At 43.5% G+C, this 14,653-nt stretch overlaps 1 protein-coding gene across 1 annotated transcript in view; it reads right to left on the reverse strand.

The window, feature by feature from the left end:
• LOC106592761 (natural killer cell receptor 2B4) overlaps positions 1-14,653 on the reverse strand; it is an 85,827-nt gene that overhangs the window by 50,866 nt on the left and 20,308 nt on the right. The window lies entirely within an intron of this gene.

Genomic DNA, 14,653 nt, shown 5'->3' on the forward strand with positions numbered 1-14,653 from the left:
TTCCGGAAGTATCATTCTAAAGCATTTACTGTAAATATGTCTGGATTTGATTAGCGCTTTGATCGGCATCGCCATCTCACCACAAACACTGATGGCACTTTCTACAACAACTGCAGCTGAAAATGGATGACAAATTTCATGTTTGAAGAAAAAGGCATTCTCATGGTATATTTGTAACTTTTAGTCAGGTTTTTCTGTCGTACTGATTAGCATAATATGCTTTTTTATTTTCTTTTCATCTTCAAATAACATTTTTGCAGGAATCTCCTTGCGAATGATTTTGCCGAAGATTGTATCTCCGCCGGCCTGGGCAACCTGAGCTTTTGCTATCTCCTCCGACATGTTGCTAGACTTTGGTCTTTGGTGTTGAGGTTGAGAAACTTGAAGAAAGAACTGAATGACATCCGTTTTGAGTTTATGCCTGGAAGAGACTCAGCTGATGGAGTGTCTCAGGAGATACAATCTTCGGCAAAATCATTCGCAAGGAGATTCCTGCAAAAATATTATTTGAAGATGATTAAGCACTTCTGTTGACGGTAAACAAACAATGTTAACAAAAGTATACAAATTAAGCAAAGGCTTTCAGTACATAGCACCATTATATCCCTGACGGGTAGGAAGTTGTCTAACCTGTGATGGAATAGAATCAAGTCAAAGAAACAGGTCAAATGTCTCAATAGTCAGTTCACTGTGAGAAGGCCACACTAGGAAATAACTAGATCTCCCGCCTAACCTCATTGCCTAGCAACCAGACAGGGTGCGTTCAGGAACCTTAGACAACACTCAAACAAAACAGTCATCTCAGGCAGAAACAGACTCAGGAAGCGGGATTCCTGACACCAGTCTTCTGGGGAGGCTTTCCACTAGATGTTGTAAAATTGCTGACTTGCTTCCATTCAGCCACAAGAGCATTAGTGAAGTTGGGGACTGATATTGGGCAATTAGGCCTGGCTCGCAGTCGGCGTTCCAATTCATCCCAAAGGTGTTCGATGGGGTTGAGGTCAGGGCTTGTGCAGGCCAGTCAAGTTCTTCCACACCGATCTCGACAAACCATTTCTGTACAGATCTCGCTTTGTGCACGGGAGCATTGTCATGCTGAAACAGGAAAAGGCCTTCCCGAAAGTGTTGCCACAAAGTTGGAAGCACAGAATCGTCTAGAATGTAATTGTATGCAATAGCGTTAAGATTTCCCACTGTAACTAAACTTTACAGTTGGCACTATGCATTTCGGGCAGTTAGTGTTCTCCTGGCATCCGCCAAACCCAGATTAATCCGTCGGACTGACAGATGGTGAAGCGTGATTCATCACTCCAGAGAACGCGTTTCCACTGCTCTAGAGTCCAATGGTGGCAAGCTTTACACCACTCCAGCTGACGCTTGGCATGGCGCTTTGGTGATCTTAGGCTTGTTCATGACAGATTATGTGGAAATCGGAAGACAACTGTGAATAATTTTGGTAATGTGTGTTGTCAACAACAGTGATATTTGAAGCGTGACACTGGTATAAGACATTACAGGTACTGTGACCAATTAAGAGGTACAAATACCATTACTACTCACCGGGGAAGTGGGTATCACTATCTTGGAAAATTATTAATAGAGGGCGTGTATTAGAGCCATGAGAGAGGACATCTAAACACCTTAGACGCCATCGAGGGAGGTGCAGAAATAACCACCATTGAAATAGCATCAAAATTTTGCAAACTGGATAAAAACTGGTCAGCATTTCCCTGCTGACGGAAAATTCCAATCTAATAAAGAATTCAGAGATGCTATTGTGAGTTGGCACAATGACATAAAATAAAAATAAAAAGTTCAATACACCAAATCAAATCAAATGTATTTATATAGCCCTTCGTACATCAGCTGATATCTCAAAGTGCTGTACAGAAACCCAGCCTAAAACCCCAAACAGCAAGCAATGCATGTGAAAGAAGCACGGTGGCTAGGAAAAACTCCCTAGGAAAAACTCCCTAGAAAGGCCAAAAACCTAGGAAGAAACCTAGAGAGGAACCAGGCTATGAGGGGTGGCCAGTCCTCTTCTGGCTGTGCCGGGTGGATATTATAACAGAACATGGTCAAGATGTTAAAATGTTAATAAATTACCAGCATGGTCAAATAATAATAATCATAGTAGTTGTCGAGGGTGCAACAAGCACGTCCGGTGAACAGGTCAGGGTTCCATAGCCGCAGGCAGAACAGTTGAAACTGGAGCAGCAGCACGGCCAGGTGGACTGGGGACAGCAAGGAGTCATCATGCCAGGTAGTCCTGAGGCATGGTCCTAGGGCTCAGGTCCTCCGAGAGAACGAAAGAGAGAAAGAGAGAATTAGAGAGAGCATATTTAAATTCACACAGGACACCGGATAAGACAAGAGAAATACTCCAGATGTAACAGACTGACCCTAGCCCCCCGACACATAAACTACTGCAGCATAAATACTGGAGGCTGAGACAGGAGGGATCAGGAGACACTGTGGCCCCATCCGATGAAACCCCCGGACAGGGCCAAACAGGCAGGATATAACCCCACCCACTTTGCCAAAGCACAGCCCCCACACCACTAGAGGGATGTCTCCAACCACCAACTTACCGTCCTAAGACAAGGCCGAGTATAGCCCACAAAGATCTCTGCCACGGCACAACCCAAGGGGGGGGGCGACAACCCAGACAGGAAGACCACGTCAGTGACTCAGCCCACTCAAGTGACACACCCCTCCCATGGACGGCATGGAAGAACATCAGTACGCCAGTGACAAAGCCCCTGTAATAGGGTTAGAGGCAGAGAATCCCAGTGGAGAGAGGGGAACCGGCAAGGCAGAGACAGCAAGGGCGGTTCGTTGCTCCAGCCTTTCCATTCACCTTCACACTCCTGGGCCAGACTATACTTAATCATAGGACCTACTGAAGAGAGAAGTCTTCAGTAAAGACTTAAAGGTTGAGACTGAGTCTGCGTCTCTCACATGGGTAGGCAGACCATTCCATAAAAATGGAGCTCTATAGGAGAGAGCCCTACCTCCAGTCGTTTGCTTAGAAATTCTAGGGACAATTAGGAGGCCTGCGTCTTGTGACCGTAGCGTACGTGTAGGTATGCACGGCAGGACCAAATCGGAAAGATAGGTAGGAGCAAGCCCATGTAATGCTTTGTAGGTTAGCAGTAAAACCTTGAAATCAGCCCTTGCCTTAACAGGAAGCCAGTGTAGGGAGGCTAGCACTGGAGTAATATGATCCATTTTTTTTGTTCTAGTCAGGATTCTAGCAGCCGTATTTAGCACTAACTGAAGTTTATTTAGTGCTTTATCCGGGTAGCCGGAAAGTAGAGCATTGCAGTAGTCCAGCCTAGAAGTAACAAAAGCATGGATTAATTTTTCTGCGTCATTTTTGGACAGAAAGTTTCTGATTTTTGCAATGTTATGTAGATGGAAAAAAGCTGTCCTTTAAACAGTCTTGATATGTTCTTCAAAAGAGAGATCAGGGTCCAGAGTAACGCCGAGGTCCTTCACAGTTTTATTTGAGACGACTGTACAACCATCCAGATTAATTGTCAGATTCAACAGAAGATCTCTTTGTTTCTTGGGACCTAGAACAAGCATCTCTGTTTTGTCCGAGTTTAAAAGTAGAAAGTTTGCAGCCATCCACTTCTTTATGTCTGAAACACAGGCTTCTAGCGAGGGCAAATTTGGGGCTTCTGTCACGGTTGTTGTCGGTGAAGGAGGACCAATACGCAGCAGGTACGTGTATGCTCATCTTGATTTTTATTAACTACAAAAATGAACATACAAAATAACAAAAACGAAACGAACCAACAACTACAAACAGTCTGGTAAAGCATACGGCTTACACACAGAACAATTCACCCTTTACACAAACACACCACCCCGAACCACATAAAACAAATACCCCCTGCCACGCCCTGACCAAACTACAAAACAATTAACCTTATATACTGGCCAGGACGTGACAGCTTCACCATGTTTCATTGAAATGTACAGCTGTGTGTCGTCCGCATAGCAGTGAAATTTAACATTATGTTTTCGAATGACATCCCCAAGAGGTAAAATATATAGTGAAAACAATAGTGGTCCTAAAACAGAACCTTGAGGAACAACGAAATGTACAATTGATTTGTCAGAGGACAAACCATTCACAGAGACAAACTGATATCTTTCCGACAGATAAGATCTAAACAAGGCCAGAACTTGTCCATGTAGACCAATTTGGGTTTCCAATCTCTCCAAAAGAATGTGGTGATCGATGGTATCAAAAGCGGCACTAAGATCTTGGAGCACGAGGACAGATGCAGAGCCTCGGTCTGACGTCATTAAAAGGTCATTTACCACCTTCACAAGTGCAGTCTCAGTGCTATGATGGGGTCTAAAACCAGACTGATGCGTTTCGTATACATTGTTTGTCTTCAGGAAGGCAGCTTTTTCAAAACATTTTGAGAGGAATGGAAGATTCGATATAGGCCGATAGTTTTTTATAATTTCTGGGTCAAGATTCGGCTTTTTCAAGAGAGGCTTTATTACTGCCACTTTTAGTGAGCTTAGTACACATCCGGTGGTTTGAGAGCCGTTTATTATGTTCAACATAGGAGGGCCAAGCACAGGAAGCAGCTCTTTCAGTAGTTTAGTTGGAATAGGGTCCAGTATGCAGCTTGAGGGTTTGGAGGCCATGATTATTTTCATCATTGTGTCAAGAGATATAGTACTAAAACACTTTAGTATCTCCCTTGATCCTAGGTCCTGGCAGAGTTGTGCAGACTCAGGACAATGGAGCTTTGGAGGAATACCCAGATTTAAAGAGGAGTCCGTAATTTGCTTTCTAATGATCATGATCTTTTCCTCAAAGAAGTTCATAAATGTATTACTGCTGAAGTGAAAGCCATCCTCCATTTGCGAATGCTGCTTTTTAGTTAGCTTTGCGACAGTATCAAAAAGAAATTTCGGATTGTTCTTATTTTCCTCAATTAAGTTGGAAAAATAGGATGATCGAGCAGCAGTGAGGGCTCTTCGATACTGCATGGTACTGTCTTTCCAAGCTAGTCGGAAGACTTCCAGTTTGGTGTGGCGCCATTTCCGTTCCAATTTTCTGGAAGCTTGCTTCAGAGCTCGTGTATTTTCTGTATACCAGGGAGCTAGTTTCTTATGACAGATGTTTTTAATTTTTAGGGGTGCAACTGCATCTAGGGTATTGCGCAAGGTTAAATTGAGTTCCTCGGTTAGGTGGTTAACTGATTTTTGTCCTCTGACGTCCTTGGGTAGGCAGAGGGAGTCTGGAAGGGCATCAAGGAATCTTTGGGTTGTCTGAGAATTTATAGCACGACTTTTAATGCTCCTTGGTTGGGGTCTGAGCAGATTATTTGTTGCAATTGCAAACGCAATAAAATGGTGGTCCGATAATCCAGGATTATGAGGAAAAACATTAAGATCCACAACATTTATTCCATGGGACAAAACTAGGTCCAGAGTATGACTGTGGCAGTGAGTAGGTCCAGAGACATGTTGGACAAAACCCACTGAGTCGATGATGGCTCCGAAAGCCTTTTGGAGTGGGTCTGTGGACTTTTCCATGTGAATGTTAAAGTCACCAAAAATTAGAATATTATCTGCTATGACTACAAGATCCAATAGGAATTCAGGGAACTCAGTGAGGAACACTGCATATGGCCCAGGAGGCCTGTAAACAGTAGCTATAAAAAGTGAGTGAGTAGGCTGCATAGATTTCATGACTAGAAGCTCAAAAGACGAAAACGTCATTGTTTTTTTTTTGTAAATTGAAATTTGCTATCGTAAATGTTAGCAACACCTCCGCCTTTGCCGGATGCACGGGGAGTATGGTCACTAGTGTAACCAGGGGGTGAGGCCTCATTTAACACAGTAAATTCATCAGGCTTAAGCCATGTTTCAGTCAGGCCAATCACATCAAGATTATGATCAGTGATTAGTTCATTGACTATAACTGCCTTAGAAGTGAGGGATCTAACATTAAGTAACCCAATTTTGAGATGTGAGGTATCACAATCTCTTTCAATAATGGCAGGAATGGAGGAGGTCTTTATACTAGTGAGATTGCTAAAGCGAACACCGCCATTTTTAGTTTTGCCCAACCTAGATCGAGGCACAGACACGGTCTCAATGGGGAAAGCTGAGCTGACTACGCTGACTGTGCTAGTGGCAGACTCCACTAAGCTGGCAGGCTGGCTAACAGCCTGCTGCCTGGCCTGCACCCTATTTCATTGTGGAGCTAGAGGAGTTAGAGCCCTGTCTATGTTCGTAGATAAGATGAGAGCACCCCTCCAGCTAGGATGGAGTCCGTCACTCCTCAACAGGCCAGGCTTGGTCCTGTTTGTGGGTGAGTCCCAGAAAGAGGGCCAATTATCTACAAATTCTATCTTTTGGGAGGGGCAGAAAACAGTTTTCAACCAGCGATTGAGTTGTGAGACTCTGCTGTAGAGCTCATCACTCCCCATAACTGGGAGAGGGCCAGTGACAATTACTCGATGCCGACACATCTTTCTAGCTGATTTACACGCTGAAGCAATGTTGCGCTTGGTGACCTCTGACTGTTTCATCCTAACATCGTTGGTGCCGACGTGGATAACAATATCTCTATACTCTTTACACTCGCCAGTTTTAGCTTTAGCCAGCACCATCTTCAGATTAGCCTTAACGTCGGTAGCCCTGCCCCCTGGTAAACAGTGTACGATCGCTGGATGATTCGTTTTAAGTCTAATACTGCGGGTAATGGAGTCGCCAATGACTAGGGTTTTCAATTTGTCAGAGCTAATGGTGGGAGCCGTCGGCGTCTCAGACCCCACAACGGGAGGAGTAGAGACCAGAGATGTCTCGGCCTCCGACTCCGACTCGCTTAATGGGGAGAACCGGTTGAAAGTTTCTGTCGGCTGAATAAGCGACACCGGTTGAGCATTCCTACAGCGTTTCCCTCCAGAAGCCATGAGAAAGATGTCCGGCTGCGGGGACCGTGCGAGGGGATTTATACTACTATCTGTACTTACTGGTGGCACAGACGCTGTTTCATCCTTTCCTACACTGAAATTACCCTTGCCTAACGATTGCATCTGAAGCTGGGCTTGCAGCACAGCTATCCTTGCCGTAAGGCGATCGTTCTCCTGTATATTATAAGTACAACGACTGCAATTAGAAGGCATCATGATAATGTTACTTAGCTTCGGCTGTTTGAAGTCCTGACGAACCATGTCCAGATAAAACCTCCGGGGTAAAAAAAGTTGAATGAAAAAAGTTGAGTGAGGGAAAAAGTAAAAATATACGGTAATGAAAAACTAAAAACCGTCCGGTAGCAAAGTAAGATCGGCAACAAAAACGCACAGCAGTGTAAACAAGTCTGCAAGTTGTGACCGGAAACAGTACAGCCACCAGTGTTTTGATGTCAGCATTTTATCAACAGAAAAGAAAAACCAATGGAACAAAAATGTGTAGATGTACCTTGATATGTGTAGATCTGAGTACCTTGATAGAATTTGTACGTCTGCTTTAATGGCAGGTTTGAAACCTGTTATCAAAACGTCTATTATGGGGGTAGTAGACCAACATTTTCACTGGAATGAGATAGTAAATGCGGCTTTAATAGTGGAATCAAATTCCGCTCACTTCGCAGCTGTGCGTGTGGTTAATACAGCCACAGTGAAAGTCACCAACAATGGTTTCAATGGCCAAGGTACGACAAAAAGAAACAGGGAAGAAAGGGCAGTGAATCGGTCCCAAGGTCAAAGCGTCAGAGCCCTGTTTTAGGTGTGGGGCTGTTGGAAAAGTGAGCGTGGGATGTAAGGGAGCCCACTGCACCTGCTGCCTTTGGAGGGAATGCTAAGAGGCTGGCCTCTGTATGGTCGATTGTGGTTCGGCGAGAGGACAGTTTCTATATGGAGGGGGATGTAAGAAGCCTCGTCTCACACAACTTTCTAATAGATACCGGCACTCAGACATCGCTGATTTCTTACATTGAGAAATTGTCTAGAATTGCAACAGGAAAAAGTATTACATTTAGCGGGGTAGCGGGCAGAATCAAAAGCGATTCGACTAATACCCATGTCTCTGACCATAGGACCAGTAACAATAGCCAGATCATTTTACATGGCGATGGGTGTGGAACCAATTTTGGGGTTGGATAATCTATGCAAAATGACCGGGGAATGGGTTCTAAAAGGTAACAAGGCAAGCTCAGAAAACCTTTAATTTTTTTAATTTTTTTATCTCATGAGATACTTAATTCCGTCTTATTCTGAAATAGCTTTATAGAATTGACTAAAGGGAGGAGCATTGGGGTTACCAAACCTAAAATGATCTTTTAAAATGTTGTTCATGACTAAGAAGGGCATTGATTTTCCAATGGAGATTGGTAATAGCATATGCAGTAACCGTGGGGATGGATTAAAACACAAACGATTAATGAGTGGAGGGAGGTCAGTGGACTGCCGGTGAACAGAAGTTATCATGTTTTGTTTTGTCTGTAATTAAAACTTTTGTGTTGCTGATTAACATTTAGCATAGGGAATACTAACGAAATGTACATGTTCTCTTCCAGGAGAGGATGGGGTGTCCCTATCTCTCTCTTTGAAATGTTTCCTGAGGTTGTTGTCTTGGGAGGGCAGTTAGTGAAATTCTGCAGTTCTATTAAGTATAAAGGTACCCGGATTCGGGTGTAAAGGGAGCTCCCAATTAAGTAAGACCTGGCCATTTGTTTGTTTTTGCCCTACGTTTTACCACACACACCATCACACAAACATAAGCCACCGGTTATGAATATTTGTTAGTGGTTTTAATACCGCGTCTGATTTAATTGTGTGGGGTCTTTTAATTTAGTTTTAGTAGGTTATTCACAGGTTAGAAAGGATGCACCTTAAAGGGCACACAAATGAAATGTAGTAAGTATCTAATACGTATTTTGGGTTGCACACATGTAAGTTCTCCAGATAAGATATGTACTGAGAAACCCAATGTAAACCTGGTACACAGAATGTTTCAAATGTCTTTAAATAAGTAGTACAGGGAAAGAAAAGGAAAAGAACATACTCAGTTAATCACCCTCGGCAGAAAGGCTAGCGACATTGGGTTAGATTTAAGTATTATATGAAGAAGTTTTGTTGTTTTGGTTTTGTCTTGCTTCAATACAAATCTCACCAGATTGGGTCTGCTGTCTGGTCGGGATTTCTCTGCAAGGGTTAGCCCTCTAACTCCTTGACCCTGTAATTCTGCGGTGAGGTCGCCAATATGATAAGGGAGTATAAACCAATATGCAAAATGGTTTCAACAGTGTGTTGTAATTCTCTTTGACATTTGTCTTATCAATATTGTATTAAGAAAATTGGGAATGTAATAATTAGTCATACGGTGAATAGTTTGTCTGGATTTCCTGAATCAGAAATGCCCTAAACTGTTCTGGACTGTCCTCTCTCGAAGTTATGGCGATAGTGATTCCAGATGTTATCTAGATGCATGGAAGGGATAATTCGATCGAGAACAGTGTGAGCCTCACCCCATCTAACCGGCTGAAGTAAGGGCGACAATGGCGTACACTACGGCCATGTACCACTTCAATTAGAATTGTTATAATTTTTGTACTTTTACCCCTTTTTCTCTCCAATTGGTAGTTACAGTCTTGTCCCATCACTGCAACTCCTGTACGGACTCAGGAGAGGCGAAGGTCGAGAGCCATTAGTCCTCCGAAACACGACCCTGCCAAGCCACACTGCTTCTTGACACACTGCACGCTTAACCCGGAAGCCAGCCGCACCAATGTCACGGAGGAAATACGTACAACTGACGACCGAAGTCAGCATGGAGGCGCCCGGCCCTCCACAGGAGTCAATCGGAGCGCAAAGGGACAAGGAAATCCCGGCCAGCTAAACCCTCCCCTAACCTTTTGACGACGCTGGGCCAATTGTGTGATGCCTCTTGGGTCTCCTGGACACAGCCGGCTGTATCACAGCCCGGGATCTAACCCGGGTATGTAGTGACGCCTCAAGCACATTGATGCAGTGCCTTAGACCGCTGAGCCACTCGTAAGGCCATCCTGCACCACCTAAGACCTACAGTTGAAGTCAGAAGTTTACATACGCTTAGGTTGGAGTCTTTAAAACTCGTTTTTCAACCACTCCACAAATTTCTTGTTAGCAAACTATAGTTTTGGCAAGTAGGTTAGGACATCTACTTTGTGCATGACACAAGTCATTTTTCCAACAATTGTTTACAGACAGATTATTTCACTTATAATTCACTGTATCACAATTCCAGTGGGTCAGAAGATTACATACACTAAGTTGACTGTGCCTTTAAACAGCTTGGAAAATTCCAGAAAATGATGTCATGGCTTTAGAACCTTCTGATTGGCTAATTGACATCATATGAGTCAAATGGAGGTGTACCTGTGGATGTATTTCAAGGCCTACCTTCAAACTCAGTACCTCTTTACTTGACATCATGGCAAAATCTAAAGAAATCAGCCAAGACCTCAGAAAAGAAATTGATGACCTCCACAAGTCTAGTTTATCCTTGGAAGCAATTTCCAAACACTTGAAGGACCACGTTCATCTGTACAAACAATAGTACGCAAGTATAAACACCATGGGACCATGCAGCCGTCATTCCGCTCAGGAAGGAGACGCGTTCTGTCTCCTAGAGATGAACGTATGACAAGTGGGTGGGTGCGAAAAGTGGGTGGATTGGAAAGGGCATATCAATCCCAGAACAACAGCAAAGGACATTGTGAAGATGCTGGAGGAAACAGGTACAAAAGTATCTATATCCACATTAAAACGAGTTCTATATCGACATAACCTGAATGGCCGCACAGCAAGGAAGAAGCCACTGTTCCAAAACCGCCATAAAAAAGCCAGACTACGGTCCTCTGGTCTGATGAAACAAAAATAGAACTGTTTGGCCATAATGACCATTGTTATGTTTGGAGGAAAAAGGGGGAGGCTTGCAAGCCGAAGAACACCATCCCAACCGTGAAGCACGTGGGTGGCAGCATCATGTTGTGGGGGTGCTTTGCTGCAGGAGGGACTGGTGCACTTCCCAAAATAGATGGCTTCATGAGGACGGAAAATGATGTGGATATATTGAAGCAACAGCTCAAGACATCAGTCAGGAAGTTAAAGATTGGTCACAAATGGGTCTTCCAAATGAACAATGACCCCAAGCATACTTCCAAAGTTGTGGCAAAATGGTTTAAGGATAACAAAGTCAAGGTATTGGAGTGGCCATCACAAAGCCCTGACCTCAATCCTGTAGAAAATGTGTGGGCAGAACTGAAAGAGTGTGTGCGAGCCAGGAGGCCTACAAACCTGACTCAGTTACACCAGCTCTAGCAGGAGGAATGGGCCAAAATTCACCCTACTTATTGTGGGAAGCTTGTGGAAGGCTACCAGAAACGTTTGACCCAAGTTAAACAATTTAAAGGCAATGCTACCAAATACTAATTGAGTGTATGTATACTTCTGACCCACTGGGGTCAGAAGTATAGATACAAAAATCGTGTAGATGGGCGTTGAAGGGGATTTTTCCCAGTCGTATGCTGGTATTTACTAAATTACGAGAAAATGTGAACGAAGCATTATATCACTGATTAGACTGAGTAAATGAGGGTAGGAGGTCAGCATTGTTAAAATAGTTGTAGGGTGGTAATTTGGCTGGATAAGGTAGTATAAAACTACATGTTTAAACTGCCGTGAGCGGCTAAGGTTCGTCTGTGCAATAGACTTCAACAAGTGAGTTGCTCATGACACGCAGTCCATTAAAATCAGAGGAAATGTCTGACCTCTGAACTGTCGAGATAAAGTGCAATGTACAAGAGAGTGGTTTAACGTATGACTTTGGAGCAGGGCCCACGGAATCACTGCTTTGGAGAAAGTTTTTTATATATAGCACTGTAGTGCACGTAGGAAAGAACTAAAAGCTGAAATAAATCATTCTCTCTACTATTGTTCTGACATTTCACATTCTTAAAATAAAGTGGTGATCCTAACTGACCTAAGACAGGGAATTTTTACTAGGATTAAATGTCAGGAATTGTGAAAAACTGAGTTTAAATGTATTTGGCTAAGGTGTATGTAAACTTCCGACTTCAACTGTAAATGTCTAAATTCCTCAGATAATAATTAGAATCTTATGCAGTCCTATTTTTGCCCATCAGAATGTCTTTATTTACCATGAAATTGCTGCTCTTTAGAAATAGAACCTCAGAGATATATAAAAGTCTACCTGATGATGCTATGCAGGTCACCAATCAAAACCCTAAAAGGAGAGACATTTTCAACTTCATGGTGTTGAGATGGTGCTCCAAACAAGATATGATAGACAGACAAATATATACAGCAGAAGAGAGGATAGCCTGTAAACAGTCTGTTTGCTTGTGTTGGTGTTTCCTGTTGAGTTAATTCAAATAAGAGTAACTTCTCTTCCTGGCGCAAACCACAGCAGGAACACCAACAGGCTACGTGTGGTTCATGGTGACACTTGGGTATCATGTAAAACATTTCATTTAAATAAACACGTTCAATGTGCAACAAATTTGAGCCATATACTATGTGTTACTGAAAAAAACATGACAACAGTAAGTTCATAAGAGGACATGAAATAAACTCAGCAAAAAAAGAAACGTCCCTTTTCAGGACCCTGTCTTTCAAAGATAATTCGTAAAAATCCAAATAACTTAACAGATTTTCATTGTAAAGGGTTTAAACACTGTTTCCCATGCTTGTTCAATGAACCATAAACAATTAATGAACATCCACCTGTGGAACGGTCGTTAAGATACTAACAGTTTACAGACGGTAGGCAATTAAGGTCACAGTTATGAAAACCTAGGACACTAAAGAGGCCTTTCTACTGACTCTGAAAAACACAAAAAGAAAGATGCCCAGGGTCCCTGCTCATTTGCGTGAACGTGCCTTAGGTATGCTGCAAGGAGGCATGAGGACTGCAGATGTGGCCAGGGCAATAAATTGCAATGTCCGTACTGTGAGACGCCTAAGACATCACTACAGGGAGACAGGACGGACAGCTGATTGTCCTCGCAGTGGCAGACCACGTGTAACAACACCTGCACAGGATCGGTACATCCGAACATCACACCTGCGGGACAGGTACAGGATGGCAACAACAACTGCCCGAGTTACACCAGGAATGCACAATCCTTCCATCAGTGCTCAGTCTGCAATAGACTGAGAAAGGCTGGACTGAGGGCTTGTAGGCCTGTTGTAAGGCAGGTCCTCACCAGACATCACCGGCAACAACATCGCCCTATGGGCACAAACCCACCGTCGCTGGACCAGACAGGACTGTCAAAAAGTGCTCTTCACTGATGAGTCGCGGTTTTGTCTCACCAGGGGCAATGGTCGGATTCGCGTTTATCGTTGAAGGAATGAGCGTTACACCGAGGCCTGTACTCTGGAGCGGGATTGATTTGGAGGTGGAGGGTCCATCATGGTCTGGGGCGGTGTGTCACAGCATCATCGGACTGAGCTTGTTGTCATTGCAGGCAATCTCAACGCTGTGCGTTACAGGGAAGACATCCTCCTCCCTCATGTGGTACCCTTCCTGCAGGTTCATCTTGACATGACCCTCCAGCATGATAATGCCACCAGCCATACTGCTCGTTCTGTGCGTGATTTCCTGCAAGACAGGAATGTCCGTGTTCTGTCATGGCCAGCAAAGAGCCCGGATCTCAATCCCATTGAGCACATCTGGGACCTGTTGGATCATTGGGTGAGGGCTAGGGCCATACCCCCAGAAATGTCCGGGAACTTGCAGGTGCCTTGGTGGAAGAGTGGGGTAACATCTCACAGCAAGAACTGGCAAATCTGGTGCAGTCCATGAGGAGGAGATGCACTGCAGTACTTAATGCAGCTGGTGGCCACACCAGATACTGACTGTTACTTTTGATTTTGAACCCCCTTTGTTCAGGGACACATTTTTCCATTTCTGTTAATCACGTCTGTGGAACTTGTTCAGCTTATGTCTCAGTTGTGAATGTACTGTACTGCCAAATTTTCTAAAACAACGTTGGTAGAGAAATTAACATTAAATTATCTGGCAACAGCTCTGGTGGACATTCCTGCAGTCAGCTTGCCAATTGTACGCACCCTCAAAACTTGAGACATCTGTGGCATTTAGTTGCCTTTCGTCCCCAGCACAAGGTGCACCTTTGTAATGATCATGCTTTTAAGTCAGCTATTTGATATGCCACATGTCAGGTGGATGGATTACCTTGGCGAAGGAGAAATGCTCACTAACATGGATGAAAACATTTGTGCACAAAATGAGAGAAACTAGCTTCATGTGCATATGAAACATTTCAGGGATCTTTTATTTCAGTTCATGAAACATGACCAACACTTTACATGTTGCGTCTATTTTTTGGTGCTTAGTTTTGATGACATTCATATAATGTTTAAATTAGGTTGCACAGGACATTCACTTAATGTTGTAAGAATGAAATACATTTGTTTTTAGGATGTTCACATCATATGTTTTAGGTTTAACATTGATATTCACACAATATACATTTTACTTGAAAGCACTCCCTCACCCTCCATTTGGCAAATCTAACCATAATTCTATCCTCCTGATTCCTGCTTACAAGCAAAAACTCAAGCAGGAAGTACCAGTGACTCGC

The sequence above is a fragment of the Salmo salar genome, chromosome ssa14, assembly GCF_905237065.1.
Source record: "Salmo salar chromosome ssa14, Ssal_v3.1, whole genome shotgun sequence".
Classification (NCBI taxonomy): domain Eukaryota; kingdom Metazoa; phylum Chordata; class Actinopteri; order Salmoniformes; family Salmonidae; genus Salmo; species Salmo salar.